Source organism: Triticum dicoccoides, chromosome 7A (genome assembly GCF_002162155.2).
Source record: "Triticum dicoccoides isolate Atlit2015 ecotype Zavitan chromosome 7A, WEW_v2.0, whole genome shotgun sequence".
Classification (NCBI taxonomy): Eukaryota; Viridiplantae; Streptophyta; class Magnoliopsida; order Poales; family Poaceae; genus Triticum; species Triticum dicoccoides.
Window position 1 is genome coordinate 745,374,033 of NC_041392.1, and position 18,725 is coordinate 745,392,757.

At 44.5% G+C, this 18,725-nt stretch overlaps 1 pseudogene; it reads right to left on the minus strand.

Moving 5' to 3' along the window:
* Nucleotides 1-17,192: 17,192 nt before the first annotated feature.
* LOC119334184 overlaps nucleotides 17,193-18,725 on the minus strand; it is a 16,468-nt pseudogene continuing 14,935 nt past the window's right edge.

Sequence of the window (18,725 nt, forward strand, 5' to 3'; positions counted from 1 at the left end):
CAGATTCATAAACACCTAACATAACAGCAGCCCACAAGGCCTTGTTGAGGATGATCTCCTGTGTGAAATTCGAGAAATTCCATTCCATTTATACGAGAAGTGTCGATCCCTTTTTTGAGAATAAAAGGGGGTTTGAGGGTGTCCCAGCCGGTTCCCATGGCCACAAAAAGCTAGCTGTTCGACTCTTGCTTGAGTTTGATAGGTGAGATATTTCTTTAAGGAGGTACGTTCTATTTCTTTTCCTTTGTTTTATTCTGGCTGGATGGTGTACTAGCTTGGTTTGGCTGGCACTATTGGGTATCGTGGGCGTCTCATCCCTTGGAGGTTAGGGTATTGAAAACACATTGAATAGAGATCCGAATCGAATACAAAAGATCGGAAATGTCCGTTCATTCTTTTCCACCTGATGACGCAGTGCCCGGTCTCAAATGTAAGTGCTTTCTGGCTAATATAGATAGCCGCCTAAAAAGCACACAGGAAAATCAAATAAAAGGATATTTAGAGCGACTTTAGAGCTCTGGCACCACTCCGTTCGACCTATCAGCTCCCCAATGCTTAACCGGACGGACTGATTCTAGAGTTCTGTTTTACTAGAAACTTGATTGATTCGTTCTTGTATAAACACCTAAAGGAAAGGCTTCTGATCACACACTTGTCCTCTGGGGACCGCCCACGTTCATTCATTTCATTCATTCACTGTTCTGTTGTGGATTCGAACCACTAGCACAAATTTGATTTCGAGTCAAAGGGCGCTTTTTTAGGATTTCCAGTCCTTTTACCTTTCAGAACCTCTCTTTCTAAGTTATGTTTTTTTATTATTGTCAATTTCCATTCGTTTAGTACGAGATCGCTTCACACCTCGCGGTGCTTACACCTCTCGCCTATCGAAGTTCTGTTCAAAAACCTCGTACGAGAACTTGTATAGAGAAGGATTTCCCTCGGCGCAGCAGTTCTTCCATACCAACTTAGCTGCCCGGCACTGCTATTGGCATAACAACCGGTACACCATAGGTTGACCCAGCCCAGTCCTCTCGTACTAGGGCTGGCTCCTCGCAGTTCTCCCTTTAACACCAACGGTAGATAGGAACCGAACTTTATTACACTACTAGGGAAAACCTTATACACAGAACTTTAGCAGTAGCGTGGGTCAAAGAAGCACGCTGGTGCTAAATAGCAGCAGCGCGCCTGCCGAAACCGCGCTGCAGATAACGTCGTAGCAGTAGCGCGTCTCGCTGCATACACGTTACCACTAAAATTCTCACGGCTTAGCCGACATGGTACATATAGTAGTAGCGATCTATATGGAACCGCGCTACTGCTACTTTCTTTGTAGCAGCGCGTTTTGCTCTAAACTCGCTACTACTAAAGGATATAAAATTAAATGAAAAGCAAATAGAAAGGTAATTGAAAATGAAAGAAATAGAAGAAGGTGAAAGGAAAAAAATAAAATGTGAAGAAAAATAAATGAAAAAGGGAAAAAGGAGAAAGTAGTAGCAGTAGCGCGTATCCCGGAACGCGCTGTAGCTAATGTAGCAGTAGCACGCTTTCAGGAACGCGCTACTGCTACTTCTGACTTAACCACCGCGTTCGTCCTTCTCCACGGCCACTTCCCCCAAATCGAACTCCTCCGCTCTCGCCGCCGCCGTCGCCCGTCGGTCGCCGCGCGCTCTCCGCACACCCTCTACGCCGCCCCCGACCCCGGATTCAACGCCGTCCCCGCCCCCGACCTCAACGCCGCCCCGGACGCCGCCCCCAACCTCAATGCCGCCCCGGACGCCGCCCCAAGCCCAACCTCGACGCCGCCTGCCCCTCTCTCGCCGTAGGCACCCGATCGAGGTGAGCACGCCTGCTCCTCCCCCTCCCCGACCTCTGCCTAGATAGGGTTCTTCAAATTTTACTTGCATCAAATAGTTAGGGTTCATCTATGGGTGGAAATGAATTGGATACATATGCGGCTGGGTTTTTTTCTTAGGTGATGTTTTCTTAGATGATGAATAAACACTAGTGTAATGCATAATAAAACGAGTAAAATTTGGCCTTCTTCTATTTAATTAGTAAGAACTAGGTACTAATTAGGTGATTTTTTAGTTAAAGAAATTTTTCCCGCCTCGACGTGGACGATGCCTATCCCGCATCCTCGTCGTCGAGTCGGCGGAGGACGACACCTGCTTGACCAGATCGGCCATGTCCGGGACTGGGCTCCGCCGGGGTGGTACTGGGAGGCGCTACCTACCGGGGGCGCAGGTTGGTGAGGAGCCAGCCTGTCGTTGACCCGAACCTTCTTTGGTGGCGGTCGCGTGGGCCAGTGACGATCCAGAGGCTCGAGGACTCCGCGGAGGTGGTGCGTCACCGTGTCAGTGAGGAGGACGCGCACGTCCGTCGCTACTTGTTTGCGTTGGAGCACAGGCCGTTCTCCAATACCTGGCAGGTTCTCCGGGGATCTCACTGGAGCTATGATCCCGTGATGGTGCCTTCTCTGTGGGTGTCCACCGCCCGCGCCGATACCCGTCGTGTGCTAGAGTTTTAGTTGTATTAGTGATGTTATATGTATGACATTATTCGTGATGTATTAGTGATAATATTCGACGATGTACTGACGCATGAGATGATTTACTTTTGCTTATCGAATGCATGCTAATTTGAGTCCTATAAGATATTTTGAATTGTATATCTAGTGTTGCTCAATATCCAAGTGGCCGGTCATGTTTGCAGGTTACACCTTCGAGTGGCCTATGTTTTGCCGGAGTGTTGATTCATTTCCGTTCCGGCAAATTTCAGGCGCTCGATATGTCCTATTTTAGCAAAGGCGATGCCGGATTTTTCCGTGAATTTTGGCATGACTTGTGCCAGAATATGTAGTAAATATCGAGTGCCCCGTATTTGTGTGTTGAGTATCTTGGTAGTTGTCTTCGATCAATTTTCAATTAATGTTTTAACTATGAACATAGGAAATGTCTGACGATGAGAAGGATTTCGGTATTTGCAAATACTGCAAAGACGAGCGCGACCTGTGCGACGGAATCTTCCTAGATGATGATAGGCGCTTCAGCATCAAGCTGGACGAGAACTTCGAAGTGGATACAGTAAGTCACAACGACAAGTCTTTTTTCGTAATTAAGCATGACATCTGCTTCATTTGCTTCAACTTATATTTTTTTTTACTATTCTACTAGCGTATCCCCTGCCATGCAACAGTTTTTGTATTGAATAAGATAGGTTTCAGTCATAGTATGGAGGAAAAGAAAGTTTACTTGAAGACCGAGCATGGTTATATTTTCCATGCAAAGTTATACAATTCAGACGACTACACCTATTTTGGATGCAAAACATGGCGAGCACTATGCAAGACTTATGCATTTGAGCCTGATATGGTTATCACCTTTCATATTCGTTCGGAAGATGATATTGAAGGTAATACCGACATCTGGGTCGATGTGCAAATGCCTCCAGTTATACCATTATGTAAGTTTCTCAACCATATTTATGTCTTTGATATTGTTTATTCAAAAATAGTTGACAACTAATTTGTATTGTCAGCTTATTTTGGTGCAAGCAAACATGTCCAGCGCTTGGTAGACAGGACCGTATACTGTCCTGGGGCTGAACTCAATTGCGAGGAGCTCAGTCATTATGTTTCATGGCTTGAGGATCTTGATACTGTCAAGACAAATTTTCTTCCTGCATTTAGAAATGTTAGTACTGAAAATGTGCGACCAATAGTGTTCGTAATCAACTACGGTCACATCTATTTAGGAAGGATGGTAAGATTTTTACTATTTGTCATCGGTGCATCTTTTCCATACATTATTTTTGAAGCTAAACTTCATTGCTAAGTATGTTACCGTACGATGTTCTTCAACAGGGACTCCCGATGAATGTTGTGCCTTATGGGATCGAGACTAAAGGTACCATGAGTATTATCAGCTTACGGCCAAGATATCCTACAGATTACTTTAGTGCATTCAAGATTAGCGACGGATGCTTAATAGTGCAAGACTGGACCAAATATGTGATGGAGGAGCGCAGGGAAGTACTAGGGGGCAGCAAACAGATGCGCTACCCACGATTAGGAGACAGGTTCATCTGCATGCTCCAGTTTGATCGAGGAGGAGAGCTATACATGTTTTATGTTATTTTACCTAAGAGAGAGCAGCATGAGTGATTAGCTAGCTAGAAATGAGTTTGAGGATGATGATGTGCTACACTATTACTATGATGATAAAATAGCTAGTGTTGGTGGTAATGACTATGATGATTATTATTAGCTAGTGTTAGTGCTGATTAAATAAATACTGTTGGTGGTAATGACTATGATGATGATTAAATAGCTTGTGCTGGCGGATTAGATTCAAGTGGAGGCAACATGTGGTGCACATCGAAAGTACTACTAGTCCAAACTAGATCAAGTTTGGATTAGTAGTATACTTTTGACATGCACCACATATTGCCTCCACTTGAACCTAATCCACCTTCATTTGACACACTATTATGGACATAATGATGTAAACCTCATAACAGCTGGTATTGTACCAATATTTGTATGATGGCACATAAATACACTAATAATAATAAAAAAATACTAGTAGTGATGGACAAAAAACACGCTGCAAGTAGTTACCTTAGCAGTAGCGTGGTACTGAACATACGCTGCAGCTATTTGTCCTAGCAGTAGCGCGTGCGGGCACGCGTTACTGCTAAGCAATACCTGTAGCGCCTTATTAGTAGCGCGGCCTCCCGCGCTACTAGTGGACACAAAACACGCGCTACTGCTAGGGTTTTCCCTAGTAGTGTAAGCTTCCTCAGATCCTAACCCATTGGTCATTATCGAGCCTCGTGACTCCGGATGTGTTGATATCTTCGTATTACCTGTTATCATTCTATCTATCTGGTTATTGCTTTATGTGTTGGTTGGTATTTCACTATTTAAGTAGTATAGTTACTGATTCTATTGACTGAAGGATTGCTATTGCTGACATCTTCTGTGATGGAAGCCGAGGGAAAGGCCACCAAGAGATTCGGGTGGGTCGGCCTTCTATATTACCTAGTCGCCCGTTACGATATTCCTTTATGAGAATAGCCTACTTTCGCTTCTAAAGTGCCTTTTTTTCAACAACTCAATAGAACTTTTTTCTTTTTTCATATTATGTTATTTGCACTTTGGATTTTCCTCTCTCGCTCTTGGACTCTTGTTTAGATTGTTAGAGGGAATGATCCGCCCGGGGATCCGGGTTTTTTCCTTCCTACAATGAAGGTGCCTTAAACCAAATGAATATCTCAAGCACTCAAGTAAGCTATGGACACACATTGAGGACGAAGGGAATGCGCTTCTGTCCTTCTGTCATTGGACTGATCATTTCTTTTGGCTTTCTAGGCCATAGATTAGTGAACTTTCTCTTCTAATGAAATAGATCTTTCAAGTTTTCGTATGATTCTACTAGTCATAGGTTTCTATTTTGTTAGTTCTACCGGAGATAGGTATGGAAGCCACTATGAGTATATATCCAGGTATGCTTCTAACTTCACCTCACACCATAAACGAAATCCCTATCATGAGCGCAACTGTATTTACAAGTTCAGTAGCCTGAGTGAGCTTTCTCCTCAATATGGATGTGGTGATTGTTCATAAACTCCTTGAAAATCAGACAGACTTATTATCAGTGCTCCAAGCTCCATGTGTTCTAGGGCTAAGACTACGTTGGTGTAGGCTCCCCTTTGTTGGGGAACGTAGTAATTTCAAAAAAATTCCTACGCACACGCAAGATCATGGTGATGGCATAGCAACGAGAGGGGAGAGTGTTCGTCCACATACCCTCGTAGACCGTAAGCGGAAGCGTTAGCACAAAGCGGCTGATGTAGTCGTACGTCTTCACGATCCGAACGATCCAAGCACCGAACGTACGGCACCTCCGAGTTCAGCACACGTTCAGCTTGATGATGATCTCCGGGCTCCGATCCAGCAAAGCTCCGGAGATGAGTTCCGTCTGCACGACGGCGTGGTGACGGTGATGATGTTCTACCGGCGCAGGGCTTCGCCTAAACTCCGCGACGATATGACCGAGGTGGAATATGGTGGAGGGGGGCACCGCACACGGCTAAGGAACGATCCGTAGATCAACTTGTGTGTCTATGGCGTGCTCCCCGCCCCTTTATATAAAGGAGCCAGGGGGGAGGAGGCGGCCGGCCAAGGAGGGCGCGCCAAGGGTGGGAGTAGGACTCCCTTCTTTCCAAGTAGGAGTAGGATAAGGGGGGAAAGAGGAGGAAGAGGGGAAGGAAAGGGGGGGCGCCGCCCCCCCTTCCCTTGTCCTATTCGGACTAGGAAGGGGAGGGGTGCGCGGCCCCCTCCTGCCTCCTTCCCTCTTCTCCCTCGAGGCCCATGTAGGCCCAATAACCCCCCGGGGGTTCCGGTAACCTCTCGGTACTCCGGTAAAATGCCGATTTCACCCGGAACGATTCCGATGTCCAAATATAGGCTTCCAATATATCGATCTTTATGTCTCGACCATTTCGAGACTCCTCGTCATGTCCGTGATCACATCCGGGACTCCGAACAAACTTCGGTACATCAAAACTTATAAACTCATAATAAAACTGTCATCGTAATGTTAAGCGTGCGGACCCTACGGGTTCGAGAACTATGTAGACATGACCTAGAACTATTCTCGGTCAATAACCAATAGTGGAACCTGGATGCCCATATTGGTTCCTACATATTCTACGAAGATCTTTATCGGTCAAACTGCATAACAACATACGTTGTTCCCTTTGTCATCGATATGTTACTTGCCCGAGATTTGATCGTCGATATCCAATACCTAGTTCAATCTCGTTACCGGCAAGTCTCTTTACTCTTTACGTAATGCATCATCCCGTAACCAACTCATTGGTCACATTGCTTGCAAGGCTCATAGTGATGTGCATTACCGAGAGGGCCCAGAGATACCTCTTCGACAATCGGAGTGACAAAAGCTAATCTCGAAATACGCCAACTCAACATGTACCTTCGGAGACACCTGTAGTACTCCTTTATAATCACCCAGTTACATTGTGACGTTTGGTAGTACCCAAAGTGTTCCTCCGGTAAACGGGAGTTGCATAATTCTCATAGTTACAGGAACATGTATAAGTCACGAAGAAAGCAATAGCAGTATACTAAACGATCAAGTGCTAGGCTAACGGAATGGGTCATGTCAATCACATCATTCTTCTAATGATGTGATCCCACTAATCAAATGACAACACATGTTTATGGTTAGGAAACATAACCATCTTTGATTAATGAGCTAGTCAAGTAGAGGTACTAGTGACTATATGTTTGTCTATGTATTCACACATGTATCATGTTTCCGGTTAATACAATTCTAGCATGAATAATAAACATTTATCATGATATGAGGAAATAAATAATAACTTTATTATTGCCTCTAGGGCATGTTTCCTTCACCCTTATCCTTCCTCTGGCATTCGCCGATCGATTTCTAAATGAGTGGAATTTCGATTCTCTAACTGCTCAAATAGCAATGGTTTCCTGTTCCGCATTGACCCTAGGATTGGTGGCTTGGCTTCAAGAATATGGGATTCTCTTTCCGGTGGAAAATGGCATTTGAAAATGAGATTGAGTCCTACTTTTCGAATTGTCACAGGCTATGAGATCCACTTTCTTTTGGAAAGGAGAAGGGAGAAGCAACATTTCAACTGTGTGAGGATGGACTCTAGACCCACTCGTTCTGATTCTGTGATTGCAATTTCTCAAAATGGATCATGAAGTTGATCCTTTTTATAACTCACTCTTGAAGTAGAAGTACCGGACCAGGTAACCAGAAGATAAGGCCACTCGGCAAGACTGTACTAGTTTAACACGACTATCTAGTGGAACACTATATATATATGACTTGTAGAGCTTGAAAAAGCTTGTTTTGGTCTTTTTTCTCTTTTCTGGGCACTGAACTTCATAGACAGACTTACCAACTGAAGAGCCAAAGTAGCAAATTTCTTCTTCCTGGGAGGGGTGGATTCTACGTTGGTAATTCGAACTTTCATTTCTTCCTTCCATTTCATCTGTTCAAGTAGTCTCCTTTTCAAGTAGATACGCTTTGATACCAGACTGGTGTGCATTCTATGCTTACCCAGCGAGCGAAGGAGCGAGCCAATTCCTCTGTTCCGTTAGAGCCAATTCCTTTGAAGAATTTTTTACTTTCTTGTCTTTCCTCCAGTGAACAGAGTGGAAGACCAGGTATCTTCGTAGTTGGCTCTGGAATGATTGCTTGCAGGATTTCATATTTTCAAGTGATCAGCTTAGTTGGAAGAGATAGATAGGAGAAGCGAATGCCAGATGCACGGTGTGCCAATCAATCCAATTTCGTGAGATTGACTCAAGATAAGAAGGCAAAATTCTTTGGAGTAAAGTCTCCAGGAAGAAAGAATAGGAATTGATCTAGCTATAGGATAGATAGAGTGTCAGATGAAATGCTTGACAAGGCAAGGAAACAGAACTTCCACATCCTCTGTTCACACTACCTGGATTGGAATTGGTTCTATCGAGATATATTGACTTGAAACAGGAATTTCTTGGTAACTGCTGCTTCTTTGAAGCAAGTGCTTTCGGGTTGGCTCTTCTGATATGTGTATTTGCTACCCATACGGAACAATTTCATTGATGAAAGATGGATGGCTATTCTCCACATTTGCCAGCACAGTGCACTTTTTCTTCTATTTTGTGATTCCTTTCTTTCTGTCGCCATTTGAAAATGGATTTCTCCTCCTGGTTTTAGTCACACACGTCTTTTCCACCTAGGAAGGATGCCCCTACGATCATTCCATGCTCTGCCTTCGCCCGAGCGGTCCCAAGGGAAGGAAGCCAATAATGGGAGTGTCAGGGCGGAACTTCATTAATGAAAGGATTTGCACTGCCCCACCGTGCCGCAGGGACGAACTTCAATAGCCCATCATAGCACTCTCAGTCAGGGGGTTAGCAAACTCTTGAAGATATCGATAGAATAACATTTCTTTTTCATAAGTTTCAGTGGACGCAGAGCCAACAAGTGCAGTTTTTCAGTGTAAGGTCAGGTTACAGAAAGGCCTATTTTGATAAGCAAGGCATTGCAAACAAATAGGTAGAGCAGAGAGCTAACCTAAGGAGCGAGCTTGTTGTAGTTGGTCTAAAGGGGGAAATAAAGGACAGTCCCGCTACTACTTCCTTGATTCCCAGGAAAGAAGGAAGATCGAGGGTAACTAACTCTTCCTTCTGAAAAATCTATATCCCAGCTCGTTTTCATTGAGCCTTCCCCCCGTTTGGAGTATAGCCAAGTGGTAAGGCATCGGTTTTTGGTACCGGGTTGCAAAGGTTCGAATCCTTTTACTCCAGAGCATACTTATTCTAGAAAATAGAAAAAGAAAAAGAAAGTCTCATCCCTACCCTAATAAATAAATGAAAGTAGATTTACATTATTTTTGTATTTCTAGGGGGAATGTTGAGGAAAACTTACGATGCTGACAAGCTGGTTAGGTGCCGAGTTGGATTAGACATCGCATGTTTCAGTTTAAGAATTGGGAAGAGGTTAAGAACCTAGTGGAATCCACTGCGAGGGGAAGTGCTGAAGTGAAGAAAAGCCCCAATTTTGGAGAGGATTGCATAATTGGAGAGTAGAATTGGAGCAAAGCCGTGATCTGGTAGGCGACTGGTACAAGTGCTAGACTGGAGCTAGACAAGAAGCGTTGAGTAGGAACTTGAGCAATTCCCGAAACCTTAGAAGAAACTGGATATGTGGCAACAAGAAGGGCTTAGCCAGAATCTTGAAACAGGTATGATACCGGCACATATCAGCCTGATGTGATGTACCTGAATTCATTCATGTTCTGTGGAGTCTTTCTTTTAATATTCTTATTTTTTCTCAGTTTAATTAGGAAGCAAATGCGGTTTCAAGATGAACTCAACCTCGAAAAGGAATTCAATTAGCTGTGCAGTTAGCCCTTTGATCTTGAATAATTGGTTGAAATGGATATTGCCCGTCACTTGAAAATAAGGTTGTTTCATTTAGAATTCAGCAAGTTTCTTAGAAAATTGTTGTTAAACAGGTTGATGTTCCACTAGGAATGGAATAACAAAGGCTTTTGGCAGTTTGTGGATCGAGATGTGATTCGCTTTTTGAGTAATAGTTTCTTTCATTTGGTGTGCTCTTCCTGGAACCGGTAATAGGAAAAATTTGGTGCATTCTACTTTGCTGTTATGGTATTTACAATCCTTGAATTGTTTGAACCTGACTCTCATTATCTGCCTTCATGGTCTTGAGGGTATTTTGGATATCGTGGAGGTAACTAACGATGAATTCGTCTCTTGCCTCACCGATCTGAACACAGAGTTTCCGAAGCTACAAGAGTGCTTGGTTGAACGGTGCCATTAAGTTTCAACTGTCTTTAAACTTACTACTTCAAGTGCAATTATCACTCCTTGCAAAATTGTTAGCTTTCTCATCTACAGAAGGCAACTCTGGTATTCAAGGAAACAGATAATTAGGTTTCACTCACTACGTCAACTAAAGCAACTACATCTTGAACACTTACCAGGGAAAATCGAATAAATAATGACATAGTACGAGGGGATTTTTTTCTCACTATTGCCATCCTGTGTTCAGTTCCAATTTCATAGTAGGAGACAGACTCAAAGTCAATAGATTCCTGCCCTTTTCTATAGAAATAGGCTCGGTCAAGTGCTTAAAAAAGAGGTGACCCGAATGATTTCAATGAATTGCACACATAAATAATGTGTACGGGTGGAGGTGTACCTTTCTTGAAATGCTTTTTTGTCTCTTCCTCACTAAACGCCCGCTTCATGGCTCCTCCCTCTTTGCCTAGCGGTTAAGTAGATAGTAGGCCCCCCTGGCCCCGCAACCAAGAGTCACTCGTCGAAAGCTGACTAGGAAGACAATAACTGCTATTTCAAGAAAGCATGGTTGGAGTTCTTCTATTGACGAAGGGAAGAGGACGGTCTTACTTTTCAGAGATACCTGACTTATTAGTGGACTGGTCATGTCATAGCGAAAGGTCAGAGGTGGGAAACAAAGAAACAGAGGAAATGCTTACTGGGACATAGCCTTCGGTACGAGTTGAAGGGAAGAGGTTTGATTGCTAATAAAATGAGTGGAAGAGCTGCTCGGTCAAAGGCATTCTCTCAAGTAGCAAAGGCAAGACGGAAAAGCAGGAATGAAGGTTGCTAGGTACCGCTCCGTGGTAACATCTATCGATTCCGCTATCGGGAAAGTCTGGCAAGGGAAATATCTGGCTGAGGAATTAGAGGAACTTTGGTAGCACTCGGGGACGGAATCAATCAAAGAACTTAAGAAATTGCCCATACCGATAGCAGCTCCCGCTTTAGAAAAAACCCTGTCTCATCAGACAGGTATACCTGACCCTTTTTTAGCTAGTTTTGGGAAAGCGGGAAGTTAGGTAAGTCAAGCCCTTCTAAGCGAAGAATAGCGGAGAGAAATGGGCAATTGAAGCGTCTTTCTATCTATCGACGGCAGAGTCTATTGATCCTCCACAATCCGGTAATGCTTTTTCTCAATTCAATGCGGAGCGATATCAATGTACTACCTTTCCTTTATCTCAATTCAAGTCAAGGAAGGCTATCTTTGTTATCAAGAAACAAAGTTGTCTCTAGTGATTGATCCGTTTGCTCTCGCCCTTCGGTTTTGTGGTCACTCAAGGTCCTTGGATTTCGTGCTCAATCTAGTTGGAGCAAAAGTTCCTGTGGATAGAATAAAAACCGTTTTTATCTGGGAAGAGCGCCATTGGAAACCCACTGCTGAAGCCAAATAGGCAGTTAAAGTTGGAATGATGGGGGCAATCCTGCAGTATGGCTTTAGCGCGTAGATTCTCTGGCAGGCTCATTGACTGGTGGAGGAGGGACACTTTACTTATTATCAGAATAGAAAAGAGTTGTATGTATACTTTAGGAAGGGGGATCAAACTAGTTATGTTGACAGACATGAACTCCTATAGAAGCAGATGTTCGAGGTCTGGTCCAAAGATACCATGCTTGCTTAAGCCAATCCATAGGTTCAAGCGAAAGAACACTTATTCACAACAATATCTAGACCTGATGAAGATGACTGCTAGTCAAATACCTAAATCCTTTGGAATTCATTAGTAAACTCTTTTAAGAGTCATTAAAAACGAGCAACACCACGTAGGGCAGCGTCCACGCGAACTAGCCTCTTCCTTAGCAAGTAAGTGGGAGAACGCCATCGGTCAAGAGAAATGGAATCCGTTGTTAAGTGGGTACCAGACCCGGTAGAATTAGCATCACTTCCTTCACTCCACAGAGGACTCGGGATAAGATTGTTCCCAAGCAGAAGGAAAAGCTTTCGAACTAGGAGTCAGAACGAACTCATGAAGCTATCCTTCTTCTATTGCTACTTTCAGAGAGAGAGAATAGGTCGTACGAAAGGGGACCCACCTTGAGAAGGGTGTCCCATTGCGGAGTAGTTAAACGAGTATTTTGGTATACCACTTGTGCACCTAAACGTATGCTTAAGCTTACTAGAACTTCAACCTCAAGTTCATTAACATCAATGCGTCTCATCTTCTTGAACCTATTCTATGGATAAATGGGCACCATCTGTCTCCTAAGGGCAACTATCCATCCCTTTTTCTTTCAAGAATGCGGGTACCGTAGTAGCAAAGCAAGTGAAATATGCCAAAGGGAACCGCTCGGATATAGACGACAAGGAAAAACGTCGGCTAAAGAACAGAACTATTTTATTATATTGATGGCCCCGAAAGAAAGTGGATCTGTGAGTGGAGGCCATCCATCCCTTTCTGATGAAAGCTTTGTTGCCCTAGCTTGAATTGAAGGTTTGGCTAAGGATGGGGATCCGGTGTCTTCATCTATACCATCAGAGAAGAAGGCTTGCCAAGAATGGACGAAGGTATGATTCTAGGAAATCTAGATTTGAAAGAAGGAAGCACCCGAGGAGCAATCAAACGGACATTTCTACGAGTGAACTCGCTAAAGCTGAAGATCCACCATCCAATTTAGGCATTAGGCAGAACTATCTCAATCCAGGAACTAGCTCCTATCTCGATGATTCCATTTCTCTTTTTCAGAGTTAGCTTCTTTCCTATGGTAAATAGTACTCTTGTTTCCTAGTCAAGGGATAATCAAGTCATTTCGAAAGGGGATTTATCCGTTCCCCTAGCCATCGAGCAACTGCGAGAAACACCGCGCCCGTGCCCCCGTCGCTCGCCGGAGCAGCCGGGCGTGGCGTACCAATTTTTTATCTGGTGGATCTTGTCTATTCTTTCGAAAGTGTTTCTACAAACGAGTGAGGTAAAACCATCTCCGTCGAATAATTCGTATCTTTAGACCATTCAGAGCCGTTTGCATTATGTGTTGGGATTTAGTTTGTTGTCATTACCCTCAACTTCATTGCCTTCCACCTCTTGCCGTGTTATTGGCTAGAGAAAGACAACCGATTGTACTACTACAGTGTTGAGTACCCCAGTTGCTCTGCGGGTGATTATGCCCTAAATTCTCAGGAGTGGTGGAACGGATTGCTCCTATCTAGGGTTTCCTAGCTTGCTTTCCTAGATTTAGCTTTATCTATCTTTCTGAGATGACCAACTGCTCTTTCTTGCCAATCTACTTTAGATTGATTAATACTTTCATTCTGGGACCTATCCCCGAACAACCATTGCTTTTCTTCCGCGGTTTCTTTAGTTTCTTCTTGATTTGATTGAATTTTAGGGAATTGGATGGACTGGTGTCTTTGGATATTATCCGTCCTACTTATGATCTTTCAATTGAACACACTAGTATTTTATGGATTCTTTCCCCGGTAGTGTAGTTATCTCCAAAAGGGATGATACATATTTATCTGTCCTAGGATGCGCCGTTCGTGATAAGCTTATCCGCTTCCTTTCGCCAGTAGTGTGAAATTTCTCGAAAGCGCACAGCATAGTCCAGTCAGTGTAGCCAGGGCATCATGAACGGATTCCTCAAGAGGAAGGTAGGGCCATATCTATCCAAGAAGAAAGACCTGGTAAACAATTATGCTAATTGACCAATGGATAAAGCATAGATCTCATGGCTGGCTACTATTCAACCCTGGCATTGGGGATCAGGAACGGGGTAAAGTACGGACTTTGGCTAAGGATGGGGATCCGGTTGTGCCGTGCCGGCCCCGGGAATCGGCGAACTACGCTACACAGTCAGATACCTAAGCAAACAGATAAGGGAAAGCCCGCTATATTATATATATAGTAATCACCTGCCAAAAGGAAAGCCTGACCGATAATAATAATAGGTCTATGCGCCAAACAAGCCATGGTATATTAGAGATAGTAAGGAGTTGTATACACGGGGCTATGCATTCATGTCAGGCTTTCTGTGTGATAAGAGGTTGCTAGCTAGCAAGTATAGAAACAGGAGATATGCGTACTTAACAGAACCAAGGGAATATGCGTGAGTTGATTTGAGAGTTTTTTTAGTTGCCAACGAAAAATCAATTTCATCTCAAGGGAAAATCCATTGCATTTTCAAGGGATTGTCCGCGGGTATCAGGAATATCGTATTTATCTCTTCTAATCTAGATCCCACTTCCCTCCACTTCTTGCCTCACGCCCGTCCTGACTCCACATTAACGACTGTCCTTCCACCAAATTCCTCGCACCCTTGCATCACATCTGCAACCCCTGCCTCCATGCGATCTTCCACAATCGTACCCCCCACCTCTGAAGCTTGCCCCCGACGAACCTGTCTGCACCTGCGGGCCCGCGCTTACATCATTGGCATCACATGATTAAACATCAGCACAAGCACTTCCCACTGTTTTCGATGCCGACAGGGGGCTGGTAGGGGGTGTAAAGTTTCGTTTCGGTTGTGTCAGATGACATGCAGGGGGGCAATGGCTGCCAACAGAATCTATAATAATTCGATACTAGGTCAACTGTACCATCGGACTTGTAAGAACATGTAAAATGTACCACACGAGGTTGTACCAGCTGTGTGCAGTCCTCCGGCACGGGTTAAGTGTCCTGCATAGATCTTCCCCTATCTCCCAAAGAAGAGATGTTCGCTTCATAGCCTTCTCTTCCGAGATAAACCCTACAAAGGATCCTAATCGTGCTAGCCTTTCATGGACTCTTCTTGGATTTCCTTTCAGCTGCGCCCAGCACCTCTCTAGTTTCTCTACGAGATGGAGATGGCTCATTCTCTAGTTTTCCTATGAGATATAAGTAAGTTTCTATCGTACTTTGATGTTCAGGAAGGAGTTATTAATTAAGACGAAGAAGAACTGGGTGGGGATATGCCTTTCCCATAGCAATAGAAAGAATCCAAGCCAATATACATGACACTATCACCATAGAGTTTTCGCCTACCTATGAAAAGTGAGATGAGAGCTTTGTGCTAATAATTTATTATAAAGGTGTACCTATCGACCCCAGGTAATTAATGCCCTATCCTTTTACTTAAAAAATGTTACATTAGACTTGACCAATTGTTAATACCAATCCGGCAGCAATAACTACTACTAATGCATATTCATATCCCACTAGTAGACTTAGCAACTGTGACCTAGCCAGTCTATTTGTTGACAATAGACCAGTACTATCCATCAATGCTACAAAGACCATAGACGACCTCTATTTCGTGGAAGAACTCCTTCTTATATGATGCAGGGCAATAAGACCAACTGCCCGCCCTACCTAGTGAGAAGAAAGCTTATAAATATAAGCATAAACGAATTCCTAGCCGAGCCCTATACTTACCTGCTTGTACGGTCAATGCCCTAGTAGACATCAACTTGTTCATAAACTCCAGCCTTATCTACGCTGCTTTACCCGACCTAGGTGACCTACTTTCTCAGATGAGAGATTCAGCGGAGTAGTAGGAAGTCCATGTGGAGAACTAGAAGACAAAATGAATATAGCGGACCAAGCAATGAATGACCTAGCCTAGGTGGTCCTATGTTTGACCAATGCTGCCTTGTATGTCTTGATCCAAGATTTCTCAGCAAAAAAAGACATGGGATTATTGATCAATTCACCATCCTCTTGATCTGAGTGTGCTTCCACTTTATCGTTTGTGGCATGTGCATTATGCAACAAGTAGATTCCTGATAAATGAACCTTCTCCACCCCTTTCCTATCCACCGCGGAGTGGCAGAACTACTCGTCTACAAAGTGGGAAAGCTCCCTCCCTCCTACCTAGGTGTACCTCTTCATTGGAGCAAACCATCCAGCAACTTCTTACATTTAGAATTCCCTTCTAAGCTGGCTATAACCATCCTTATTGACCAGAAAGGAATTGAGAAAGGGGATGCTATAACCAGACCATAGACAGCGTTTCCTCATTCACTTTTGAACTTAGGGAAACAGTGAAAGAAGCCCTCGTTCCCGCTCTTCTTTCCCCCGACTTACCCTTAGAAGGAAAGTAGGGGCCTCGGTTTCTGCAGAGAAACCTACACCAGTGAATTTCTTTTTCGTAGGTGATCCTGCTCCCAATCGCAGATTTGAATAATCAAGTCGGTATGGGGCTGCTCCCTTTTGTTACTCCGAAAATCTTGGCTTCAATTGGACATATCTTCGAGGACCTAGGCGATTTTGATCCGTTTCTCCGCGCTCGCCGTTTCAAGGTGAAGATCCGAGTAAGTAGAGCGTAATAGGTGATCCGCCGGGTACCTATTTCAACAGGACTTAAGAACCATTTTAATGCGTTTCCCTAAGAAATCAATAGATGGTGCTTCAGGAAAAGGGTTCGGCGGGGTGTGGCTTGTGGATGGCTCTGACCTCAACTCCTGTTTTCCATCGGCGTCTCTCCGTCCCACTTTGTTTTTTCTTGGATCATCATCTCCTGGCGTAGCGGAAGCACTCGACGAGGCCTCTACGACAGAAGAGATTCTTGCCCGTTTCTGCCCGGACGATTCCGTAAATGAAATACAAAGAAAAATGCAGAGGAAAATGCATAACCAGAAGAAAAAGATATTGTGATGTAAAATGATCATGGGGACACATTGTTTTGAGGACCACAATTTCCTGCACTGTGCCTGTAGTGATTTCAGAATTCGGCAACTTAGCCTACTAAAAGATCAGTAACAAGAGCACAATGCTTTTGTGGCTTCCTGCTCGGTAGAGAAGCCACACTACCGGGGCGGTCCTGTCACCCGGAGAAGATTTCTTTTCTTTGTTGATTCCTCTCAATGAAATTTGCCATGTTGCACTAAGATACTTACAGATGTATGCATGCAGTCCGGGAACACTTTGGGGTGAACGCCCATCCGAACAATTAGGGTCAATAGTTCAGCATTTAGGCCGTAACATTTAGCAAAAAACTAATCTGAAACCCAACAAGTGCTCTCCGAACCAAGCTAGATAGTATCCTATCACTAGGCTCACCAACCAACCTGGACTTTGATTCTTTCTTATTATTCTAACCGGATATAAAAACCATAAGGATTGTTTCCAGCCGAGAGTTCCCATATGACATAAGCACTCTTGAGTGGGGTGGGCCCTCATTCGCCAGGTCTTTGAGTGCCCGTCGTACCACGTGGTTGGTACACTAGGCTGATAGATACTTTACTTTAAGGATCTGGCACCTTCGCTAGACGGAGAGTAAGCGACTTCTATTAGCACCGGACCGTCGAGTCGAATTTCTCGTGTCATGTGCAGCGTCCATCAATGGTGGTTCATTAATGTCCATAGATTTAGACTCCTTCCCCCTTCCCTTATACGCAAAAGATCGAGAGGGGCCCGAACCCAAACCGAGAACATAAACAGAATTCGACTCAAACTCTCGTATGGCTCGCCCTCGAGCCCTGGGCGAGTCGGACGGGTCTTTCCCTCTTGTTCTCTTTCCGCCACGATAAAGACGCACGGAAGAACTATGGTATTCCCAGCGCGTGGAGGATCCGTTGAGAGTGTCCCTTGTCTCGGTAGGGAACAGTACCTATTGTCTTGAAAAAAGGCCAGTGCTACGGTCCCCTATTGTTTGATCCAATATTGACCGGTGCGGATCACGTTCTACTACCTCCGGTCCGTGGTCCGACCTCCCGCAGTGGTCCTTGCTTTTCTTTTTGAAAGCTCCACAGGGCCAATTTTGCGTACTTGCTCAGCGTGCCCCCTTTCGTCGAGTGCCCCGCCCGGTTCACAGGGCTGTTGGCCTACCAAGCAAGCACTTGCCCGCTGCTCCTGCCGCCTGCCAAGTGGGCTCCGCGCTCGTTATCCTGACTGTTCTCTCTGCTGGGCCCTTTCCTATTGCTCTAACCATAAGCTATGGCAATTCCAGCTCGCACCCACTCTGGCCCGCCCAGCGGGGCCTGAGTGAGCTCAGTGGTCAGCCCCTAATGTTAGGGGTCTTTCGCTTTTGCCAGATCTATAGAGATATTACGAGTCCTCCGTCCCAGATTCCCTCGTCGCGGCCATCTGGTTCACCGGCACTACCAAAAAGTCTCATGCTTACGTTACTGTGACTGATATATAAGTATGATCTCGGACTACGAAGACCCAGTCCTGCTTCTGGTTTCCATTCTCATCATCATATTGAAGGAAACTCCTCGTGCTCTGCCATAAGAACTTGGAGTCCGTATCATGGTGAAGGTAAGGTAACGCTGTGATTCTTGCTCAAAAAACTGACCGAACACGTTCGAGTTATTGGCCCGTCCGACTCGGCAGCATTCATGAGTCGCTCGTTCAACTGTCCCTCGGAGACACGGTCGAGAAGTGCCATGCAC